This window comes from Atheta coriaria, unplaced genomic scaffold, assembly GCF_025399875.1.
Source record: "Atheta coriaria isolate IRGN ID8LTWV9N9 unplaced genomic scaffold, Caltech_Dcor_3.1 hic_scaffold_6_pilon, whole genome shotgun sequence".
Taxonomy (NCBI): Eukaryota; Metazoa; Arthropoda; class Insecta; order Coleoptera; family Staphylinidae; genus Dalotia; species Dalotia coriaria.
Window position 1 is genome coordinate 5,721,526 of NW_027045448.1, and position 24,395 is coordinate 5,745,920.

A 24,395-nucleotide genomic window follows, 5' to 3' on the forward strand; every position below is an offset into this window, starting at 1 on the left:
TTTTCTAAAATATAGTTTCTCGAAAAAAATGTAAAACTCATTGGCCCACGAAGCTGAGAGTCTAGCGTACGACAAGAGCAATTTTAATCTCTTGTCGACACGGAAATTAACTGAAACAAATTGTCGGCAGGACGTCGTCGGGATAACGCGATGCGACGTGCGACGAAATCTCGTCCGTCGCGAGGGTTATTTTTATGGTGACTTCGACAATCGCGCTGCATGACGCTAATTTATACATACAGAACACCTACTTCTGTCAATTACATCTGCCGGCGCGCGTAAACGCTCAATTTTACGTAAAACTTTCGTTTGTTGCTGTCGCGCATGCCTAGAAATTCTTTCCGCCGAATTCTCCTCCAACCGCACAGCCGCCGACTAAGACTAATGAACATTGCCCGCTTTGACAGGATTTAATTATATTTCACGGACCACTGTGCGGACCACGGTGTATCAAATCCTCACACGCGGCTCACAGAAGTGTCCGAGCAGCCATAAATCATGCAATCGGATAATAGAAATGGTTGCGCAAAGGACGCGCGTTGACCTCATTAGATTATTTAAGACGGTTTGTCTCCTAATTGTTTTCAAGTGCGTTAATTACTTTTATCAATTACGCGATAATTACTCGTAGGTTATTTTCATAATTAATTATGCGCACACTACACTAATTTATTACCAGTCATGTTTTGAAGAATTTTAACGAAAATTCTTTTGTGTTGTACACGATTGTATTACGTGCGTAGGTATGTGTGCGATGCGTTGCGAAAACGATGGGGTTATTATCGAAGGCACCATAAAATGGTAGACCGGTAGTTGGGAGTAATTAAACCGATTGCCTTCTAATTGCTCTGATTTATAATCGTCGTGCCTTCGGGTGCTTTACGTCCCGGGACGGGCAAAAAACACGCGAGCTCGATCAGTCTGGACTGTGAGAGGAACTAAGCGCCGCCACCGCCACGATTGGGTTCCGTCCCACGCAATTAAACCGAAAACATTTTTTCATGATTTATGAACGAAAAATGTTTTAATAAAAATTGGTTTCGTAAATCCAGTTCTGGATTTCACGAAAACAAAATAACTGCAAGCATTTCTGAATGTTTTGAGTGGGTGCTCGAGGAATTCCATCGTAAAATTATATCAGGTAATTACTCCGCACACATTTAATAACAGTTATCATTTTATTTCGCTAAAAATGGGCACGAGCTATAACATTTTATTAACAGTGAACTCCTCGAAGCCGAATTCGGCGCCGCGCTCCGGAATCAGGTAGATCATAAATCATAAAAAATCAACCCAAATTATTCCTAGATTTTAATTGAGCGCTGAACTGATTTCGAGGCAGGCGGTTGACGTGCGCAGCGCGCGATTTGAGGAACCTCGAAGAAAGGTCTCTCGCCTTTGGCGCAAACCGCACGAGGTAGAGAATAATTGTCCAAAGGTGGGTGGATCGGAATGGGCTCGGATCTGCTCTCGGCCATTCGCCGCTTTTGATTATTTTCGCATTAAATATCAAACGCACTGACATTAGAACTTGATAATATGGTCAGCGCTAACAAAATATAGGGGTGAACTTGTGTCAATCACTAGGTGATATTGTAAAAATAGGGTATCAAAGGGGACAGGGGCACAAAAATGTTCTTTTTTTGACTTGGGGTGTAGAACTTCTAAAAAACATTTCGATATATTTTTTGTCTTTTATTTCTTTTGTTACAGTTAAATTTGTTTTTTAAATTTAATTTCACCATAGAATGATTAAAATATCGTTAAGAAAATTTAATCGAATTTCCCATCAACTTGATAGAATCGTAAGTGTGATTAATGGAAAGAGTAGGATAATAGTTTTCCTATTATGCGGCTTGCGGGGTGCGATCCAAATAAGCTTTGCGCTTGACTCAACATCAAAGCGCGTCTGTCCGTTCGGAGATTATTTATGAACCCTGGCACTAGTCCTGAATTACGACTCACTTGCACTCCATAAACATTACGCCGAATGTTTTACCAACAAACTAACTGTCCGACACCGACAACGGACACGCCGTACATTCCCGAAACACACAAATAAACAACCAGACACAGGCGTGCGTCGCCGAACACGAAAAAAATAACTATTTACTATAAAGATTGTGATCATTTGTCATGTCCGCGAGCCGTGCGACAACGCCGCGCTTAGAACCGCTACCAAAGCTACAAGACGCTACATGCAAATAATTGCTTTTGTCCATCTCCATTATGATCTCTTCGCGGCGAGGTTGTTGCCTGCGTTACATTTTAATTTTATTTTATTCAGTTATGACTTGCTATACCTACGGGAATTTCAAATTAACAACGCGCTGTGTTTTGTCTCTTGCGCAAGCACATAATAAGTTAGGACTAACAAATTGCCATGCTAATTCTAATGAAATAGAAATGACATTTAATGGCGACAGGCTTAATGTAAACGAAGATGCGCTCTGCTCGCAGAGCGTTAAGTCACGTGCGACCACCTGTAGATCTGTGGATGTGCCGCCTCTTAATAGAAATGTTTGAGAATTATTGGTCGTTGGACTCATTTTAAATCGACTTTCGGAGTCGCCGCGAAACGCACCGATAGCTTTATGAGGCGTAAAGTAACACGTTTATTGCAGGAAAATTTTCAAGCACATATAAATACTCGAATACACCGAGTATGATTGAGAAAACGTCTTTGTTGCATTTCCGAAAACCATTACGCCGGTCATTAGCGCAATTTAATTTCCAAAACCACCCAAAAATCAGCCCTGTTTTGCGAAAACAGATTTATTACCCAAAGGCATAAATCAGTCCGGCAATTTGCATTCATAATAAATTCGGATTTGAAATAAATGTCCCTGTTAAGAGTATTTTCACTCTGTAAGTATGTATGCACAGACGAGTATGAAGCGCTTTTCGAAACCTAAAAATACCAAAAATCGTGAAATCGTGTAGGTTCGTGTAGGTTCCGCTTGGAAGACAACAGACGCAGTTAAGAAGAATTGATGTCGTTGTTTGTGCGCGCCATGCTCCGCATCTTAACGAGTTGACATCTTTTATTTGACTAGATTACTGTACCAATTCATTAAGCGCGCGCTGCTGTGTCGTGAGCCGTAAACGCACTTCGGTTATGCCATTCGAGCGCGTTTGTTGGGGACAAAAAATATTGCCCGGGGACCTTTTATCTTATTCCACGCCCGCACGCCCAACTGGCTGCGTGTTGTGTGTTACTGTTTCGGGGACCAGAGCGCACTTGTCAAAATAAATTTTACGCATATTTCTATGCGCATTTATCACCACTGATTTTTTTTCCAGACTCGTAAATTTTCCAAACCATTTCGGCTATTTTACAGTTTTATAAGCACGCAGGTGACTAAAACTAACATTGGTTGACGTTACTTTCACGCTTTAAGAGTTCTGGACGTCATAATTCAGAAATTATTGACTTAAGTAAATGCGTAGCAGTTGATGAGTGTGACATTATTAACAATTAATTGCTATGTAGAGGTAATATAAGTAACACTCATATGGTAGCTACGACGCAATATGTAATCATCTACCGTATTATTTGCCATTTCTATAAATATTTAACGCCCGATAAGTAACTACATAATAAGTGCGCGCGTGTAGACTGATTTTACCTGCGAGGCGTTTTGCATTGATGCATAGATTAAGCCTTCGTATAGTCTACGATTTGCAGGCTTGCAGCAGCATAGGAAGTTGCAAAATAATCGAGAGAACATTCTCATTAGAAATACGTTTGGATAAGTTATGATAATTATCATCTCAGATTAAATTAAGCCGCGAGTTGAATTTTCCGCATTTTTTTTATGCTGTTTGCCTCGAGGGCTAATCAATAGTAATGGTAATGCGTGTAATTGTCGATTGAACATGCTGATATTACGCTGTCAACACTGATTTGAATAAAGTTTAGAACAACGCGCGAAATTTAATCATAAAATTTCATTTATTTTTATGCACGTTTGCAGCGAATTTATCATCATTGAAATAGATTAATTAAAGTTTTACGGCTCGCACGTCTGCACCAGGGAGCCAGGCTCTGTAAATTGGCACAGAAAAAAACGTTTTCCTTATCTTGCAATCGTAAATTAAATAACATTTTTCACTGCCTCGCTGCGTGCGCACCGCTTGCACGTGTGCATCGACAGAGTGGCCCTCTGCTTTAATATTCATAAACAATTCGATTATTAAATTGCATCACGACGCAAAAGTATCATTATTAATAAGCAAATATAAATAAAGCGCTCGGCGATCATTTGCTGCAATGTGCGATGCAGAAGTGGTAGAATTTGCAGGACGCAGGACGCGCGGCAGCGCAGCGCGTATGCTGCGGTTTCATTAGTAATTACTCGGCGAAACCAATCAACGGTGGGCATTTATTTACCTTTACAGCGCAAATATTTTAAGTATATCCTGGACGTGTAATTATAACTCATGCATCGCGCGTCGGCTAATATCAACTGCGCGTCAAGCGTGAACACACGCGGCCTCGCGCGCATCTTCTTGCATCTTCTCTCGGCGCTGATGCGGACGGCTACCTAAGAACAAATTAATATACCACGTATCCATCCTGTGCACACCTCGCGCTAGCGCCGGTAGGAGCAGCTACCATTAGTATTGTCACTAGGTATTATAGGTTTACTGAAGGAAAACCTTGGTTTTAGATTTATTCACGTTGAATGAAATAAAAACAGTAAATTTATGTGTAGTTTAGTGATAACTAAATAAAATTTATTAAGAATTATTATTTTTTACATTCATAAAGCAAACAGGAACAGGAATTGAGTTTTTTTGTGCAATTTTATGCTAATTTCTTTATTTTTGTCCTAAATTAATTTTTAACTGAGTTTAATCGAATTTTTACATGAAATCCTTGCAATTTCAGGCATTTGCTAGAATTATATTAAATCTAAACTTGCTTCACTACTTTTTGCACTATCTATATAACAATGAAGCATAAAGTATTGTCGATTTTGTCAAACGACACAATCTCAACCAGGAATTAATTTTCTTTTCTAAGTTTTGTCGTTAAATTTTTGTTACAAATCAAAAATTATTGCTTCTCACCATCTTTACTTATAAATATCCTCGCGTTACTTTGTAGACTTTGTAGAAGACAATTCAAATCTTCTGCGTATTCTACATGCAGTATCTGCAGGATGCTTTAACTAACGAAGAGTACCTACTAGTAGTCCCAGGCAGCCTTGAACGAGTGGGCGTACTCTTATAAAGATTTCAATCTAAATTCTTTCAAAATTACGCTCGCCTATAAGCGCGTGTGTGCGCGCACCGATACACAGCGGCCGCGAGCCACGCATATAAACTACTTAAAAATTATAAATCACCGCCGACGGTGACTGCGCGCCTCGTCTCCTTTATAGATTGCCTCCGCGCGTAGTATTTTTGTTGCGCTCCAGTTTTTCTTGCACAAGAACTCGGCGTCATTCCCTCGGGTTCTCCTCTCAGAGTGAATAGTGAATGAAATCGTTGTGCCGGGGTGGTTTTATCAAACGTGCGCATCTTATGCCTGCGTTAATGCCTTGTTAATTTAAGCTTCAAGTCAAGTTTTTGATGTGCTCAAACAGTAGTCAACGCACAAGGTGCGAATTCAGTTTTTGGTTGAAAATCGTTTATTCAGTCAATGAATGAAACATAGGTATTCGTAAAACGTAGCATGTAGCAGAAAACACCTGTTGATTTAGTTTGGTTTTTGTGTATATAGACAGTTCTTGCCATGTTTTGTTTTGAAATGCAAATATAATTCTTTGAAATGTTTATGGATACAACTTGTAGATAATGTAATCCTCGCGCTTGTGCGTTTTTGTTATTTTTTCATTGCTGCTGAAATTGCTGCCGTTTGCCGTTATTATGTAGACAATAATTAAGTTTAGTTTAAGTCTTCTTGCTCGAATGCACGGCGGACGTGTTGATCGCGAGGCGAAGGTGTGCGTTTTCGTGTTGGTGGCGGATGCGCGTGCACACGCTCGCTCGATCTTCGCTAGGCGCAGTGGGCTGCGGATGGATCTGGAAACCGATGAACAGGTTTCCATCGCGCGGATCGAAATGTCCGGCGGGCATCGCCGGATAAGTATAGCTTTTAAAAACGCCCAGGGCTACTGTCCTTGCGTACACCCGACGGCTATTATAATAGTTATTTTCAATGTACATACCTACTCGACGAACGCAATACGGTAGGAGATGCCAATCTTTGCATTTCTCTTCACTGACACGTCAAACTGATAAAAAGCGGGGGAAAGTTAAGTGTAGATTAGCTGCTGAGGTAACTAGACCAATGTTTGATGGATGGTGAAAGGAAAATCAGGAAATTTCAATTATAACATATTTTATTTCGCGTAATATTTATAAATTTATTCCAGTAGATGGCGCACCACGTCAGTAATTGTACTATTTTTGCAGTTTTTATTGTGTATCTGTAAAAAATTACAAATGTAGCTTTCAATTACAGTAGTTGCACAATAATTGCACTATGGCTACTTTGCATATTTAATAACGTCTCACCGAAAACCTCTCATGCAAATGAAATGCATTCATATTTAAGCGCGACCATCATTAAGCAAAGTCTCGCACTGGTATCTGAGTAATTATATCCCTCGACTTAATTACCAAATAATTATGATTCAATTAACCGCTGCGTTGCGCTGCAACCGCGCGGTAGGTAGATACAAAAGTTGGTATGACACTTACCTGCTTCTGCTTGTTGCTCGTTGATGGCATTAAGGAAACATTATTGCGCTGGATTCGTCGGTGTCCGGCTGTTCGGCGGCTGGAAATTGTGATAAATGCATGTTTTTACTGTGTGTAAGCAAACCGATATTAATTAATTGTTAAAAAGCGTAGTTAATAATAGCCGGCACACCGGCGTTGCGCGCTTTGGTGTTGTGCGTCATTATTGGGTTCCGGTTTTCTTTTCGCTCGTTTTCTTTGCTTCTTCGGTTGATTCGGCGCCTCGCGGGCATGCGCAGGGAGTCTTAATTGATATTCAAATGCGTCCGCATTAATTCGATAATTAATACTTACGCTGCTGCTCATTATAGGACTATAGAAGATGAGATAATGTTGGATTAGCAGCACAAAGAGTGCATGATTGATTTATGTATTGTTGTGGAAATGTTTCGCAATCTTGATCAAAGAATCTCTTTCAAAAATACAAAAGTATGGTGAAATTAGTACACTTCATTCTGTGTCTTGGCTTTTGACTGGTTAATTGTATATTCACGAATTTTGCGAATTCTTTTATCTTTTGAATTTCTAAGCGCTTTAAATGCTTTGTTTTTCCGCAGTCGAAATTCCATGCGAAAAGTTCATCACTGCCGCCGAAGAGTAACATAAAACGTTTCATTAACACATGCTCGTTTTAAAGAGATAATTATGGTGTATTGCTAAGTTTGGACGTGGCGTTAATTAGGCACAGTTTCACACTTTCTTGACTTCACAAGCACTTTTTTAAAACTACCGCCGCAGCTGAACGCATATTCAGTGCATTTACTTTGCATTACTTCACTTTAACTTTAACTAGAGGAATTTTAATACGAACAATTTGCGAAAATCTTTTGTTGTGGAATTGCTTTGCGTTGCTGTTAGGCTTATTACTGATCAAAGTGATGCGTGAATAGAATGAGTATCCGCCGCGCATGCCGTCATTTAATATATTTTTAATTCAGTGTAGGTAATTTGCGCGTAATTTAATTCGTTAATTAAAAGCTGATTATGGCAATTTAAAAACGATTGATTAGATATATTTTACCAGGAAGCTATAAAGTTTATAATACAGATAATCATGAGTCAGTGAGCACCGCGCGCGATGCCGGCATCTCTTCTCTGACCCAGGGCAATTCTAAACCGCAGCGGTGCAATCGCGAACGGATTATACAGCGAATTTTTATGACTCAATTCAATAAGCAGCTAATTGACGGTGTCGGCGATGTATTTTCGATTTGCTTTGAAAATTTGAATCAGGTGAATAGAATGCATCGTTAGTTACGTGTAGAAAATAGGTGGTGCTAATTTTTAGTACTTTTTTTTTGCAAACATTTTATGTCTTAAGCAGTAAAATGGCATTTTAATGTTTAGGCACTAGAATAAAACTTGGATTCTTGCATTTCTTGTCATATTTAATAGTTAAAATACATGTTTTGATGTTTTAACATGTAATTTTGCAAAAAAAAAACGCAAAAATATTTCATATTCACATTAGAATAAAAATATTAAAAGTATGCAACCCAACATTCATAAATATGTATAAAGGTATGCCTAAAACAAGTTTATTATGCATTTATTTTCAGTTTTATCTAGATAGTCACCTGTAAACCAATAATATTGGATTTGCAGGTGAAGTGGAAAGTTAAAATACCGGATTAAATGTTTATCGTGTAAGCAAGAATGTGCTACCGATAAAAAATGGTATTTGAAATCTATTGAAAGCATGCGGCCATTAAAAATGTCTTCCGTTTCGATTGAAGTATCTAAATCAAATTACACTCGACAAAAAACATAAAATAAGCAGTTTACTTTCTTGGAAAATGTTATAGATTGGCGGCCGCAGGCGTCGAAACATTCGATACAATTTAATCATTGCATGTTTTCACAATAATATAATAACAAGCAACTATTTATTTACTTAGTTTAAAAAAAATATTAAATTAATTTCCTCTTAAAAAAAGGATATCCTTAGTGCGTTAGTGATTTCGTATTGATTCACCGCGATGTAAATTTGATTGTAAACTCGGTTGAGTTATGTTGTATCTACAGTTGAAAGAAAGGATAAAAAAAAACACAACGCTGGAATACAATTAGCTTTGACCGCGGCTCGCAGCGAGTATTCTCAGGTGTAAATTAGGCACGGTCGGAAATCATTAAGCAACGCTGCGCCGGGCACCTATTATATTGCGGTGGAGGCGTTGCTTCTTCATACGTTTTCGATTTACATTTCCTATTAGTTACTTGCCTTTTAACTACGAACACTCTGCGTTAAACAAAATTAACTATTGCGCAGAATGCCCTGCTGGACTTCTATGACCCGACACCTATTAAATCCGTGATGTACAAAACAATAATGTTAAATAAGAATCAAAAATAATCATTGCGCAGCTGTGTGTTGTACATATTATAGTGGTGGTTGAAAAAATAGAAAATTGTGCGGGTGCGCAGCGAGTAATAAAAAAGCAACAAGCGCTCGTCGCGAGATGTAGATAATCGTGATGCGGCGATCAGGATGGTCGGAGAATGTCGGCGTCGTTATGCGCGCAGGTTGTTCAGGCCGCGCGCTGGTTGTAATATTGGATCGAAGTATGAAAGAAGCCGATTTTGACGTAATTATCGTGTGTGCGGAGCGAGGGCGATGGGGTCAATGCGGGAGCATAGCTAAGCAATGGCTAGGCGTATGCCTCGCGGTCGCGCAAACCAGTTCTCGCTTTCGGTAGCAAACCTGCGTGTGTGTTGCATACTTTGTTCCCTACATTGTGGACGTCCTCAAGAACGGACATAACCTTTGTATAAAAATTAATAAACGCAGTTTATGTGTTTGTTTGGTTGCATACATCGTGAATCACTTGCACTGTTAACTTGAATTTAATTTTAGTCGCTTTGTGTGAGTGTGTGTGTTTGTATGTTGTTTTTAATTGCATACACGTTAATAAAACCCTGACTAATTTTGGTTATTAAGTTATTTATCATTTAGTTTTAATTGTCGTCTCGTATTGCGTCAATTAAACGGCGCGCAGCGGAGAAATGTATAAATAATTCAGTTGTTATAAAAGTTAACGACTCGCCCGTACGCGCACTCGCTTACAATGTGTGTAATTTTTGCGGCCGTTTTAGCGCAAACTTTAATTGTATTGTAATTAGCGAGCACTCGTAAATGTGCTCGTTGCGCTCGCTGCAGTGTTGTGTTGTGTTGTGTTGTTGGTTGCAATGCACTGCAACCCGAATATCTTACCGATTCGCATAAACGAACGGAACCCGACAGACGTAAATATTTAATTGAAACATTAATTCGCCGAACGGCGAACGGATAACCGTAATTAATCGGATGGTTCGGCGCGGATGTTTCGCGTGTAATTTGCACTATAAAGTGGGCGTTTATGCGGTGAGCGCGCACACGAAAATGCATTCGATCATGAAAATTGTATCAACGCATGACTTGCACCGCACTGCACTGCATAATGCAAAACTTTGTTTTTGTAATTTTTGCTGACTCAGCTTTACTTAACTTTTTATTAAATGCGCGCAACTGCGTGGAATTTTATTTTATTTTTCGGCTACAGTCGGTGTAAATTTAAAAAAAGTGGCGTCTGCGGAAGAGAATAAGGGATTGCGTGTCATGACAGCAATCAGCGACGATTATGGCAGCGCGTGGTTCACTAAACATTTAATTGCCATGGGGGTAAAGAAAAAAGCTTTCAGGTAAACCCGACCTCGAGCAATTGCTGAAATTGTGCGCGAGTACACATTAAGTATCGTTTGCTTTGTTCTAGAAGCAAAGTGGTTCACCTGCTCGCACTACTCAACAAGTTCAAAAACTCAAATTGCTTTACTGTATTATAATATGAAGTGATGTGATGAAATGACGAAAGAAATCACATAAATCTATAACAGTTATTGCAGATTTTGTCTGTTGATGCGTGAAACAAGACACTAGACGCATTGTAGTGCTGTTGTTTCAGAAGCATTTTCCTTGATACCCCGAGGGCCTCGAGGCGATGCACACACACCGCATAGTAGTTACACGAGTAACAACGTTACGAAGCATTATTCGTCTAAATATGATGCTTTTTATATCATACTGCGTCTGCGGTCTGAGACCCGACCTGTCGAACACAAGTTTGCTCTAAATATTGTAAATACACGTTCGCCCACAAGTGGGTTCTCTGCCGGTAGGTGCATGCGATGCAAATGCGCACGGCGGTGCACTCGCCGAGATTGGTATGCACGGCCATGGCCACCCTCGCCTTGGGTCAACGAAAAATATTATCCGCTTGAGTGCGCACCGATCTCATCATCATAATAATTACGAATGCCGATGAAGCAGTCCGGCGCAATGCTTTCGCTTCGCCTGTGTGTATGTATCTCCGACTTATTTATTCATTCACTCACTCACAATGAATTTGTTTATTATTACGTCAAAATATTATATCCACAAAGTACGCGTCCACATCTAGTGATGATATAAGATGCTCGTAATGAGTATCAGAAAAAGAGTCAATGAACGAGCAGAAAGCAGAGCGGGGAGAAAAAATTCAATTTATTCCTGGTGGGTGGCAGTTCTGGTTCTCTCTCGTCTGCCGTGCGTTTTTTTTTTGTGTGCGGTTTTGCTTTGCGTCATGACCACATAAGCACATCTATTACATCTCTCGCAAGTATTATGTAATTTCGCAAATATTAAATTGTCTCCTGTCAACGGTGTAGTTGTAGTTAACTGAATTTGCGATCCATAAATAATACAAGGTTTCACACGGGTTTATTTCGTTAATTCATCGTGTTTGGTATGTGCCGGTATGTCGGATATACAGCGTCGAATGTTAATGAACATGTGTCGCTGAGATTCCCCGGCTTTATAAACGTTTTTTTCCGCGTCGTGTAGTTATTTAAATAAATGTACATATTTTTGTCTTGATAGCGGTATTAAGTTTGAAAATATTCAATATTTAAGACTCTACCTGCCCTCAAGGAACGAATATCGGCGCCTGGTCCAAATGTCTGTCGACCTGTGAAACAACTCAAGCTCATTTTATATGTTAATTTAATACCGCCCACATGGGCCTAATTATGTTTCACCCCCAACTTGAATTTTTGATTCGTTTTGAAACAAATTTTCAAAAAATTCACACACTTAGTATGTTTTTGGATACAAATAAACTGGTAGACAAAAAATTGTATTGTGCAAATATTGTGAGTAACTATGCACGCGGCTGTTCAATGAAATAAATCACAGTTAAAAGAGAAAAAGATCAAAATACAAAATAAATTATGATAAATATCTATTTTGTAAGCCATTAAGCAGCGCTAAAGATATTAATATATAATGCGCGCTTGTTTTTCATCTCTCAGCGCGCGCTGGATGCGCGCAATGAATCGCGATGCGCCGAATGCATCTAGGCGGCCAATTTGAATACATACGTGCAACGCATGCGGCCGGCCTGTGTGTTCATTTCTTTTTGTGCGTGGAAAGATGCGCTTATAAAACCTATAAACAAGAGAGTAAATCACAAGTTGTTGGAGCCGCCGGTGGCATTACAACATGCCTTCTATATATTCGCTTTGCATGCGCGCATGTACTTATCCAACTTATGGTTATTTTTGGGATGGATTGCATTTTGCACCGACGCGTACATTTTGTGCTGAAAATGAGGGGGCGTTGGATAATTTTATTGTCGGTTATGTTCAGAAACTATTGATTTTTTGTGGGGTATGTTTGGTTGCATATTTTTATGCGCTGAAGTGTAATTTCATGCATTTGTGTGAATTCCGCGCAGATGATGGACGTAACCGCGTGCGAGCTGTCACAATTCCTCATAACTGCAACAAATAGTTGCCGCGGGAGTCGGCGGAACAGATTTAGCCGACCGCGGTCGGTCGGCAGCGGGCGTAGTATGATCTATGCGCCGGATTAGCGCACCAGCTACAACACCTGACAGGCAGCGATTTTTCCCCAACAATCCGGCGATTCCAGCGCGAAATAGACGTCTCCATTTGCGTGTTGATGTCTGGCGGTAATTTTACGTGTCATAACCTACGCGCACCTACGACTCAAAGGCTCTACGCGCGCGCCGCCGCGATTTAACGCTTTCCTAGCTTAATTATCCATATATTATTTATTATTATTTCGCTCATCGCATGCGGCGCGATGCGCGAATGTGTCCGGGCATGCCATTAATGATCGCGACTTCGGCTCACCTGGCGCGCGCGTGTGTTGCATTCATGAGTTTTCAGCGTTTCATTATGTTATAAATAAATGAGGAGCGCTATGAATAGAAATCCATTCCAAAAATTTTAATGGTACGCATATCTACGAATTTATGCCGTATTAAAATTACACAATGCGCGTGCACGCGGGGCATATAAATGAGCGTTTAAAAATGATTGACGTATGTAAGACACAACATAACATATCAATTAAACGCCGGCGCGCTGTATAAATAAAAGAAATAAATGAGAAAATATCGAAATGTTGCCGCTTCGATCGTGCCGCGATCATTATGCTTTTCAATTTCTAAATCTCTGCCAAAACAAAATTAATTACACTCCAGCGGGGCATGATTTATAAAAATATTGCCCAAATTGTGACATTGTGTGTCGATCGATGCGAATAGAAAGTAATTTTACACCTTAACTAACCGTATCTGTACGCATCAGTCGTAAAAATCCGGCTTAAATTGAGTTTAAAAAGACGAGCCAAAGCGTTTTTTTTTATTGCATGAATGTTAATGTTGCATTCTTGTTGGAATCTATTTGGAATCGATACGCATGGTAGCCGTAAGACGCAACCAATTATCCGAACGAGCCGGTTCCGGACGCACAATCAATCAATTTTCTACACGTCGTAATTTGTTATCTCGATTTCTACTACGGGCGTCCAGGTTATCTTCAAAGAATGCGCGTATGCATATCAAAACAATTCGTATCAAAAAACGCTCATATCCAGAGCAGAAAATAGCCGCGACGATTATGATACTTGGAACAAGCCCATACGTCATGCGCGGTGAGTAATGTACGAAAGAAATTACTGATGCATTGCACTCTGGAAGCTACAAATCAGTTGCCAATGATTCGATTCATTGATTACACAATTTGTTAAATATTACCGCTGCATACTAATTCAGTTATAAACCAAAATATGATCTCTAGAAGCTGATGCGCCCTCTGGCGGGTAGTTTTGAAAGTTTGTTAATTATCGCGTTTTATCGGTTTTTCCGTGCAGATCATAATTTTTTCGTGCTGTGTTGAGTGTTAAATTTCCAAAATGTGTTTCTCCTAGAAATGAGTAAGAAGTATCAACCTATGATTCGATTGCATGCAGTTTACAAATAGATAACTGTTTCCCGATTAAACTAACCTCAAAGTTGAGTTTAAACTTGGATGGTTTTCAACGTTTGAGTCGTTGGTCGTGCGGTGCAATTAAATGTAAGAGACAGGCGCGGTAATTTAACAAATATCCAACGTTGAGCGAATTAAAATGAAATGCATCAGAAAATCAGGAGCATGTTGGTCGAAATTCCCCGGACGTCAGCGGCGCGGCGGGGCGAGGTTTCTAACATCCGCGTGTGCGTATTACTCCATTATTCAGTTGGCGAATCCTTCGCGCCGAACATGCAAACGATAAATCACGCTTGTTAACGCCGTCAAGTTCGCCGCGGACGTTACAATTTCTCGGTGCTCCTCACCGCGCGCGGCGATGTCTACCTCTCCGGCGCACTTATTCCAGCGCGGAACGCAATAATTCAAGAAGTCCTGCTCGCCCGGACATCAAACGATCGCACGCATATGAATGCGACGCATTTCTCTCAATACAAAACATCACCGGCTTTCACACAACGTTTGAATACGAGACACACGGCAAAAATCGCTGACATTCAAAAACTTGATCCTTTGATATTTAGAAATTGTTAGTTGTGATTTTTTTTTTTTTTTTTTGGTGGTCGGAGAAATAGAGATGAAATAGTTTGCACGGTTACAGTTATATTTTTACGGTTGTAAACATCCTGGAAATTTGCTTCACTTATTCGATACACATTCTTATCACTGATATGTCTGTTCTCTGGCGTTATTACACATTTCGCGCGATGTGAACGGAGAGTTATGCGCGGCAGATATAATGCTGGTTCATAAAGCAAATGCCGTCCGTGTGTGTGAAAATGTTTTATTGCGAGAAAATTTAATGCACCTGGAAATGTAAGCGCGCTGAATTAACATTTTTCGAATTTCGAAAGTGGAAAACGCAATAGTTTTACATTTTTGTATTTATAAAAAAAAATCAAAAATACAGTAAACGGTTGCACATCTGCTGTATAATTTTATTCCCGAGCGATTACGCCAAAAGCGCATGAAATTATGATTATTAAGCGATTGGAGAACTTTTATGGCGTCTAAAATTTGGTCCGATATATAAATAATGCATCGATAAAAATGAGTTATTCACGATGGGCATTAAATGTTAATGCGCGACAATTTATCCCGAATTCAGCATCGATATAAATTTAAATATTTCATGAGTGCGCTTACGCGCGGCGCCTGGGACACATTTGCGTTTGACTTAATGAGACTTAATAACATTATTTGATGGACATGTGTAACAGCGCGCATAAATTAAATGTCAAACTTTAAATGGTTTCAAAAAAATAAGGTAATAAATGAATACATTTTATAAATTAATTTTACATAATAAACTATCATAAGTCAAGTCAAGTGGCCTCATGTCCGAGGAAAAGTGAAGTTTTTCTGTGGACGTAGGCGTGCGCGATGGTGTGAATATCAGATAGATGCTTACCATGTTAGTTTGCGGCCAGTTTCGCGTAACTTAATACATTTTCCAGACAGCTAATTTAATATCCGCCCGTTCGCGGACACGCGTTATAAATGAGCCGTCGAAGACGTGCGTCTCGCGGAGTGGGCGAACGTTTTTGACGCCCAAAAATTACTTACTGACTTACATGTTCATTAATAAGAACGTGTTGTTGTGTTGTGTGTTGTGTTGGAGGCGCAGTGTGTCAGTGATATGTGTAATAGAATCGGATTGTTGTTTATAAACGTAAATGAGATGTAAAGTTTAAGTTGGGCAAGAGTCGAAAAAAAAAAAAGATATCAGTCCGCGACGTTGAGAAATTTTCGACCCGTTGACACAAGAAGATGGAAGAATTGGAAGGCTACCAACGACTCAATAACAACACACAAAGAAAAGAAAATGTCACTGTCACACAATAAGAGAAAGTCACTTCAGTAACTTAATTCTTAGACATTTTTGAGAACATTTTAATTTTTTGCTTGTTTTTTATTATAATTTTAAGAATGTTGATATGTTGATATGTAAATGGTATCCACCCCGCTCATAAAATTAGCACTGCTCGTTTTACTACTGAAAACCCGGTGTCATCGAGTGTGGCAATATGTAGAGTGGAATAAAAACACTTGTAAGTACTCGTTACTTCTTTAAATGCACAGGACCGCACTCTGGGGGAATGTATATGAATGTGCATCGGGTTGAAATCGTCGCCGGTCCGCATCTGTATGTTTACAATTGTTCTGTTATGTTTTCTCACACATACGCGACCAGAGTGGGCATTTGTAAAGGCGGAATGATCGGTAGTCGGTATCGTCGGCGCGCACCGCGGCAAAAGCGCAAGTGCGGACAGCTTTACGTCCATTAGTGTCCGCGCTCTTGTGTGGGCCGCGGCGAAAGATGCTTTTAACGATTAGTCGCTGCTGCGCGGCGGCGCAATGACGCTCTTTGCGCTCTTTTCGACAAACGTTTAGCGGATGATTATCGCCGCGCTACCGCCGCCGATCGGGGTGTTCTGGGCGTTTGCGTTTACTGCCGATTAGGTTAATTCACTCGGCTTACACATGCCAAGAGCAAATAACTTCAATTAAAGCTGATACTCACTCTGGGCGGAGATTTTACTGCGAGTAATTTTGATTGAATGTCATCTGGGTTTATTTTAACGCCCACGGTTGCCCTCACACGATGTTCTGACAAAATAATAAATTTATACTGCAATTATGTGATTATTTTGGAAAGATTTAGTACCTATTGTATCAATTGACGCAAATGCACCTTGCACCTTTAAAATGTAACCTGCCGGTAATTACAATAACGGTGCATTTAAGAGAGGTTGGGACATCGTTTTTTTTTCTTTTCGTTAAATTGCATTACTCGATTGTTGTTATTACTTAAACAATTTAAATAGCTCGTAAAACATTAGATAGGATTGAATAAGTAATAAGAGTACCTACACCTCTTATATTCTATGATTATAGCTTCTCGTGAAGTTTTGTTAAATATTTACGACATTTGTAAACATTTCTGTCGTAACCCAGCTAAGGTTGAAAATGGATTCCAGACTTTTCAATATAATCGTAATCTTGGTATTTTACGTCGATGAATAGGATGCAAAAACAATTAGAATTTGTAGCTTCACAGGATGTAACTGTTTTAAGATTACCTAATATTGAAGTAGTCGTAACCTCCTCCCAATAACAAATAACTTGCTGATGTTTCCGGTGGGTTAGTTTCCCAATTCCGCGCGGAAACTGTCCACGGACCGGAATATTTCGGTATCCACAAGAAGTAGGTTTAATAATTTTAAAATTAAATTTATTCACCGGAATGTCCGCCGTCGGTTGATGTTTTGTCATCGGTATTTCGATGCAGCGGCCGCGACAAGCCAGAAAACTAGCACTTGGGCAGAGTTTCCTGGTTGTTTTCTCGTCTGCGCGTTGTCTCGAAAAACATTCCGTGTATTAGTTTGTTATGTCAAACTAATGCCAGCCATTCACAGCGCCGCGACTGTTGGGTAACATTTTATTTCATTCCGAATGTGCGTCTAGTTTATGCGAGTCGCGCGAGCATTTCTAGTTCGCCGTGTGTCGAAACGGAGAATGCGCGAGAGGTAGTAGTACGACATCGACATGGAATTCTTTCCGAATGCAACCAACTCTCAGCAGGCTTATACAGATTGAGATTTTTTTACGGCCGCGTAATCAAATTAGAACAGGCTTAATTACTGGTCGCGGTCTTAATTAAAAAGCGATAAAAATAACGTCCACTTTTATTTTTTTATTTTTTCTTGTCGTGTTTTGTTGTTTGTTTGTTGTTTGAATGGACATCGCCGTCATCTTGCTGCAGTTTCACATTCTAATAAATCATAGCGTAATTACGTTTTGTTCCCTGAATTTCGCAGCTCGGTTTTGGCGATTACGGTACGTGTGTGTCGCATTTGTTAAATTGCACGCGGATAATTTACAACAAATGCGCCTCGCGCCTGCGTGCATTACCATTTTTCGCATGAAAGAAGGCAGGTGGTTGAGTGACAATCAAAGCGGTGAAACACACGCGCCTAGGCACGCTCGCGAAACGCATAAAAACAGAGACGTATAACTTTTCTCGACACTTGCCACGAGTCGTTTGTTTTTATTGCAAATGACAGTGTACAATACCCTTTCGAAAATAATGCCTATGCAAGCGGACAAGCAGGGATTTATCGCGTCGTTTGATGTTGGTGCATTTTATTTGTAAACCTGGTGTGATTGTCACAACGACGCACACGACGCGAAAATGTCGAAAACCGACTCAATTTACTTCCTCGAACACCAACACCTCTCTCACGCAGTAACTTATCTTCTGATGACAATTTTACTAACATTCGTTAATTATGAGACTTGAAATCGTAAAGTTGTAAATTAACTAGCTAATTAGATGTACGACTAATACGCGAACAATTCGTCATTGCGTCACGTAACAACATTAGATGTTTCAGAGATAATACGATGCGGTTATCAGCGTGCGCCGGGCAAAACGGGAAATTCACCGCGATTGCAAATAAATTATTTAACTCTGTCGCAACCTCGCGCAAAGATGATGACCGAGAGCTAATGGTCGGCGAACTTATTGCGCGCGGCTCGCGCGTTCTAATGGAACAGTTCCTTCGGAATCGTTTCCAGTTTTAAATTACAGCGGCTCGTTTGTGCGCGCGGCGAAATAATCAATGAATGGATAAGTGATAATTAAAGCCGCGATTGATTTATACGCGATGTTACCGTCTATAAGTAGCCATTAGAAAATATTGATGAACGATTGCGTTAATCGAGCCATCATCTATGAGCAAAATATTGCCGGATGATGGTGTTATTGGATTTTATCACCTTGTACACTTCCTTTATTATTTTATAGCAATCAATATAACCTTTTAAATTACTTCAGGTCAAATCGATCTTATTACCTACTAGTTTTTGCTCGTGTTGATTTAAAAAAAATGCTTTAACTATGATTGAATCTTTAAATTAATTTTCATGTTTTATTTTTAAAAACCTGTAAGTTATAGTTTTGTGACAAAATGTAGCTTATTTTATTATTTTTGATCAAAAATTACCTACTATATCTCAATATTTATCAAAATTCTTTGCGTAGTTTTTGCGTTAAAACGTAACAAACAAACAAAACACTCACATTTTCATTTATTTTATTAATTTAGATGAAATAAAGTCGGTGGTGATTATTTAAAACTCAAGATCGACTGATACTATTTTTATGCTCTTTGGCTTTTGTTTGCTGGGACAACTACACATCAAAATATTTAAATATTTCATTAGGGGTAAAATTAAAATGTTAATGCTTTATTTGTTTTTGGAGAATGTAAATCAAAAAGCCCGCGCGTCGCGGTATTTAATCGAACATAAAACGCTCGTAAACATAACAAAATTAATTAATTCAGCCTACACAGCAGCGACTGGTTCCGTTCCGGCCGATATCGTTTGATAATACACACTAAATATATAGTTTGTATCAACCGGTGAGGTTTTACATCAAATATTGAAATATTAAAGCATAATTAGGCCAAATATTTATCTACGCCTCAATGCCTCGTCTGAATACGAATACACCTTGCAGTCATAATTTCGTTGTGCAATCATACCTCACACGCTGGATATAGCGCTGCAACGTACGAGTTTTAGATCGACGGATTATAGCGCCGATAGTTATTATAAACCGGCCAGCAGCGGCGCATTGAATGAATGTAGGCTGAAAAGTGCTCCCCGTGGTGTTCGATTCGAACTACTCGTATTAGTACTTACTACCTAACACAATTATACGCGCGCAGGTAACACGCGAGAACAACAAGTGGCTGGCTGTGTGTGGTGGCTGTCGGTAGTCAACGCGAGAGATTCGAGTAGCAGCAGCTCGTTGAGTTCGTTACACATAGTTAGTTTCGTGCGCGTTTGGAAATAGGTGGAGAACAACGCCGTGGGGTTTGCGGAAATGGTCGCGGCCGTTTCTAGTTTTCCGTATTGCTGCAGAGAGTTCCGCGCCATTTGCGTAGTATGAGAGTACGAGTATATAGGTAGATTGGCTGCAAATCGAAATCGCTTGCAGAAATCGTGGACGGCTATTAGAGCGTTGTCGCTAACCGGCGAAAAAATTCGTGGATATAGGAACGGTGGTTATTGTTGTTCGAGTGTGGCAATTTATTCACGACTTCCGTTTGATTCAACATTTATTGTTTGCATTTGTGCATAATTCTTGAACTACATAGATAAATTGTTTTGCGTTTTAACCAATACCTTGAAGCGTTCCACCGGTTTATATTTACAATTTTTTTTTTTGTAACTGTGCATTCACATTGTTAACAATACTTTTGAATTGTGTTGGTTTGATGTAAAATTTGTGTTTTCAACCACTAGATTGCGTTGAACGTAAAGTAATTTCGTTTATTTCGGTTAACAAAGAATGAACATCTCGGCAAACTGCTCGCTACCCTCGCTCTCAATTAATCTTGTCTGTAATGCGTTTAGCCACTTGTTAGTTAATATTCTATTACACTTGATGCCAATATTATAATGAATAAATAATAATTATCCCCCTCCTGAAACTATTTTCGTCTGATTCTCTCTCAGTGCAGTGTTCACTTGTTCTTCTACCGCGTGTGATCTGCACACATGATTTTTCCTCAATCAGATTATGCAAATTTAAAATTAGACGAAATAAATAGGGGAGACTGGGTACGGTTGTGACAATTTGTGTTTGATTACCAATAGTTTTGTTAATTTACCTGTTAGATCGTAGAAAAGTAACTTTTATGGTAATTTGTACATTTGTCTATACGAGGATACTAAAATGTTGGCCCTAAATACGACGTATAACTAATAAGAGAAATTAAAAAAAAAAGTCAAATTGTCACAACCGGCCACACACCAAGGACGGTTGTGACAGTGGTTGGGTTCGGTAGTGACATGCAAAAACATACACTAAAATGGCCATTCTCTTGGCAAAAATCTAGTGCATTAATATGAATGTGAGAAGAATGATTATCCAGCAATAGAAAAACTTGATGTGTTAGAGAAGAATTTCTTAAAATGTTCGAGAAATGTTAAGAATGAGGCATCCTGCATCCAACCTGAAGGATTTACAGTTCCAATTGATCACACCGGTCCATCTCTAACAAAATGATCATGATAACGTGAGTACGTTAATACGGGAATACAAAAGAGGAGGAATTGCGTTATCTAAGGCATTGACTGCAAAAAGCATTTAGAAGCAAAAAGAACGACTATAGTAATGTCACAACCGTACCCACAAAATTTGTCACAACCGTACCCGAACCTCTTTTTCGAAAACAAAAATTCGCCATGACTTTGTCAAATAATCTACGTAAAAAGCAAATGCTTATAAATAACTACCAATGTTCAATTTAAAAGAAACAAAAAACAGAAGTAATCTATCTGTATACAAACAATAATAATTATTAAGTGAAGCCGTACAAAAATATTTACTTTTGACTGTCAAAAAGCAATGTGGGTTCCTAGTGACGTTAACGTCGCGCAATGACTGATGCAATACTAGGGAAAGCGTTCAAATTTGCACCCCGCTTCTTTGTCCTCTTGCACTCCCCCGTATGACGTATAGCTTCGTTATTATGATGACTGTCACTACCGTACCCTGGCACAACCGTACCCAGTCTACCCTAAATCCACCTACTTTTACAAAAATTTAAATAAATATTTAGGCAAGATTGCTTAACTAATAATAATTTCTGAAATGTATTGATAGCACTTAATATACTTAATTGGCTCATTAATTCTCCGATAAATAATTGGGAATATTAAAAGCCGCTTTAGTCCTCCTACGCGCCATGCGCTCACCTCGCCGGCTAGTGAAAGCAGAAATATCATTCGGAAATAATAATTTATTACTAAAAAAAAGCGATCGTTCTCCGAACTAGTAGTGCAACGCATGTAGGATTACGTACTTTTTTCTCCAACGTCGAATTGATTTAAAACATATACTGGTTAACGTTCAAAAACTATTAATTACACGATTTTGTAACGCAAACCAGCGGCGCTCGGATTGAAATTTATTAAACGTCATTAAGGGGCTTAAAAGGGCGATTAGTTAGCTTCCAATTTCGAAGAAGTTATAAGATGTGTGCCAAGTACGTTACTTCATATATCATTAATTTTTCTAAATCAATTTAGAAACAAATTTGTACACGGATTTGAAGAAAACTTGAAATTAATCAAAAGTTATTTTGAAAGACTTTGCTAAAATTATACGTACGTGCAATGTTTTTTTTTATTTCTTTTTCGTCACGTGCCTGAATTAGCATAGATAGATTATTTCTGTATAAGTGCATTCCATAAAATTTTGTATCGATTAAACGTTATTTTATCTCAACTGGAATTAAAAAGTAATTAAGGCATAAATAACGTCCTTACACCATTTTTATTATAACGTTTACGTACACACCGCTAATAATAATTGCTCGCCATTCCATTTCGTGATAACGCAGCACTTAAAAACGCTGTGCAGCTATTCATTTAAAATTTATATTAATTTCTTCATTACGCCTCGTGGATTTTTACGATGCGCACGTTTTATTACCACTTGTTTTTGTTTTTGCTTCTTCTTGTGACATTTGCATGTGTGGCATAACAATTTTTGCGCTAAACATCTGCGCATTGTCATAAATACGGGCCATATGCACAAAAAAACTTTATTAAACAAAAATAGCATTTATAACATAAACGATAATTTTTATTCAAGTTTATAGCTTAGGCATTGAAATGTTATTGCAATGTTATCTATAAAATGCGCTTCTAAAATGTATACTGGTAGCATTTTAACACTCATCAGCATCAACAATTTTAATTTTAAGTACTACAACATTAGATTACCTGGCGACCTGGCGTGCACAGTGTAAAGACTGTAGGGAGTGTAGAGGAAATCATTTCAGATTAAGAGCAACAAGAGTTTCGAAATTATACAGTGGCTTGCTGCGCGTAGAATAAGACTAAATTATTATACTTTACCACAGCCAGTCGTGCTGGAGATATGTCTTTAGCCAGTGGATACTGACACTTAGTGGCCAGCAAGTATGTGTATGTGTGTATGTTGCCGTGGTTCGCTTAAAATGTGTATTGATTGATTTAATTGCATCCCAGAAGCTCTGCAGCGCGCTTGTCAACCGTGTTGAAATTGCTGCAACGCCAACTCACAAACGTCTCTTATCGAGCGTGCAGCAGCCGGTGAGGAACGTCGTAAATTATAGGTTTGGTGGGTAACTGCGCGAGAATTTGCGTTTTTCATCACGGGCACTTTTTCTTTTTGCGCTGGACACGGTAGCGAAATTAGATATGAAAATGTTTTTTTTTCGAACGTTTCAAGTCATTTCTTTGATTTCTTTCTTTCTGTCTTTCATTTCAATAAGTTCCCACATTAAAACAAACTCATCATCTATCGATCTCTAATCGCAGAGGATGTGTGGTAATGGTAATGAAACGTAGTTACCATAATAACCAAATAAATAACTGTAGCTAATGCCACCGCCGAAAAAAACCGGCGTGTACGTGTGTTTATTTTCGGCATTCGTTACAGATACGCGAAGCAAATGATACATTTCAAATAATACGCATTCGTAAAGTGTAAAACGCGCACTAAATCATTATTACACTTTGTAGAGTTGTGCGGCGTTTCACACGTTACACATTGACTTGGTGGAGAGAAAGAAATAATTTGTGCGGCTAGTCGTCGGGCATAAAACGCTAATTATAGCCTCAATATATTGTTACCCTTTTTTATCACGCGATTTCGCCTCTTCGCGGCGCGCTTTTTATGTGCTTACGTGCTTCTTATTTGTTTACCGGCGGACACGACGCGCCGCGCGGCGCGCATTTCGGCACGGTCGTGGCGATAAATTTTTCTTTCTATCGAGTGCGCTGCTTATTTGCGGACGCTTGATTTGTTAACCAGATTACAATCGATTCTCTCGGTGTTCGAATAAACACTACATCGGATCCTACACGGATCGTACACGGATTGTATACGGTGTATCATTAAAACCTGAATTATCTAGATGCGTATTGATGAATTGAAGATATAAACCACATAAACTGGTTATAAAAAAGCAGCATTAAATAAACATGCCTTTTCGTACATTATGGGAACTTTTATTCGGTAAAATAATACATTTACATACAATACATGTTTTTCATTATTTTACAACTTATTTTACTTAAAATGCCTTAGATTGATTTTTTTCGTTTAATTTCAGGCTCGGCGCTCGGTTTTCGCTCGTTCAACCTCCCAACATGTTTCGGTAAGTGTTCAGCCCCGTTGTGAATGGAATTTCACGCAAAAAACAATGAACTCACAAAAGGATATT

General features: G+C 39.1%; 1 long non-coding RNA gene across 2 annotated transcripts in view; it reads left to right on the top strand.

The window, feature by feature from the left end:
• The window catches only part of LOC135794416 (uncharacterized), a 59,337-nt gene that overhangs the window by 5,210 nt on the left and 29,732 nt on the right, over positions 1-24,395 (top strand). For both annotated transcript variants that reach the window (XR_010548888.1, XR_010548889.1), the window contains exon 3: positions 24,285-24,329. This is a non-coding gene — a long non-coding RNA (uncharacterized lncRNA). The remainder of the gene's footprint in view (positions 1-24,284; positions 24,330-24,395) is intronic.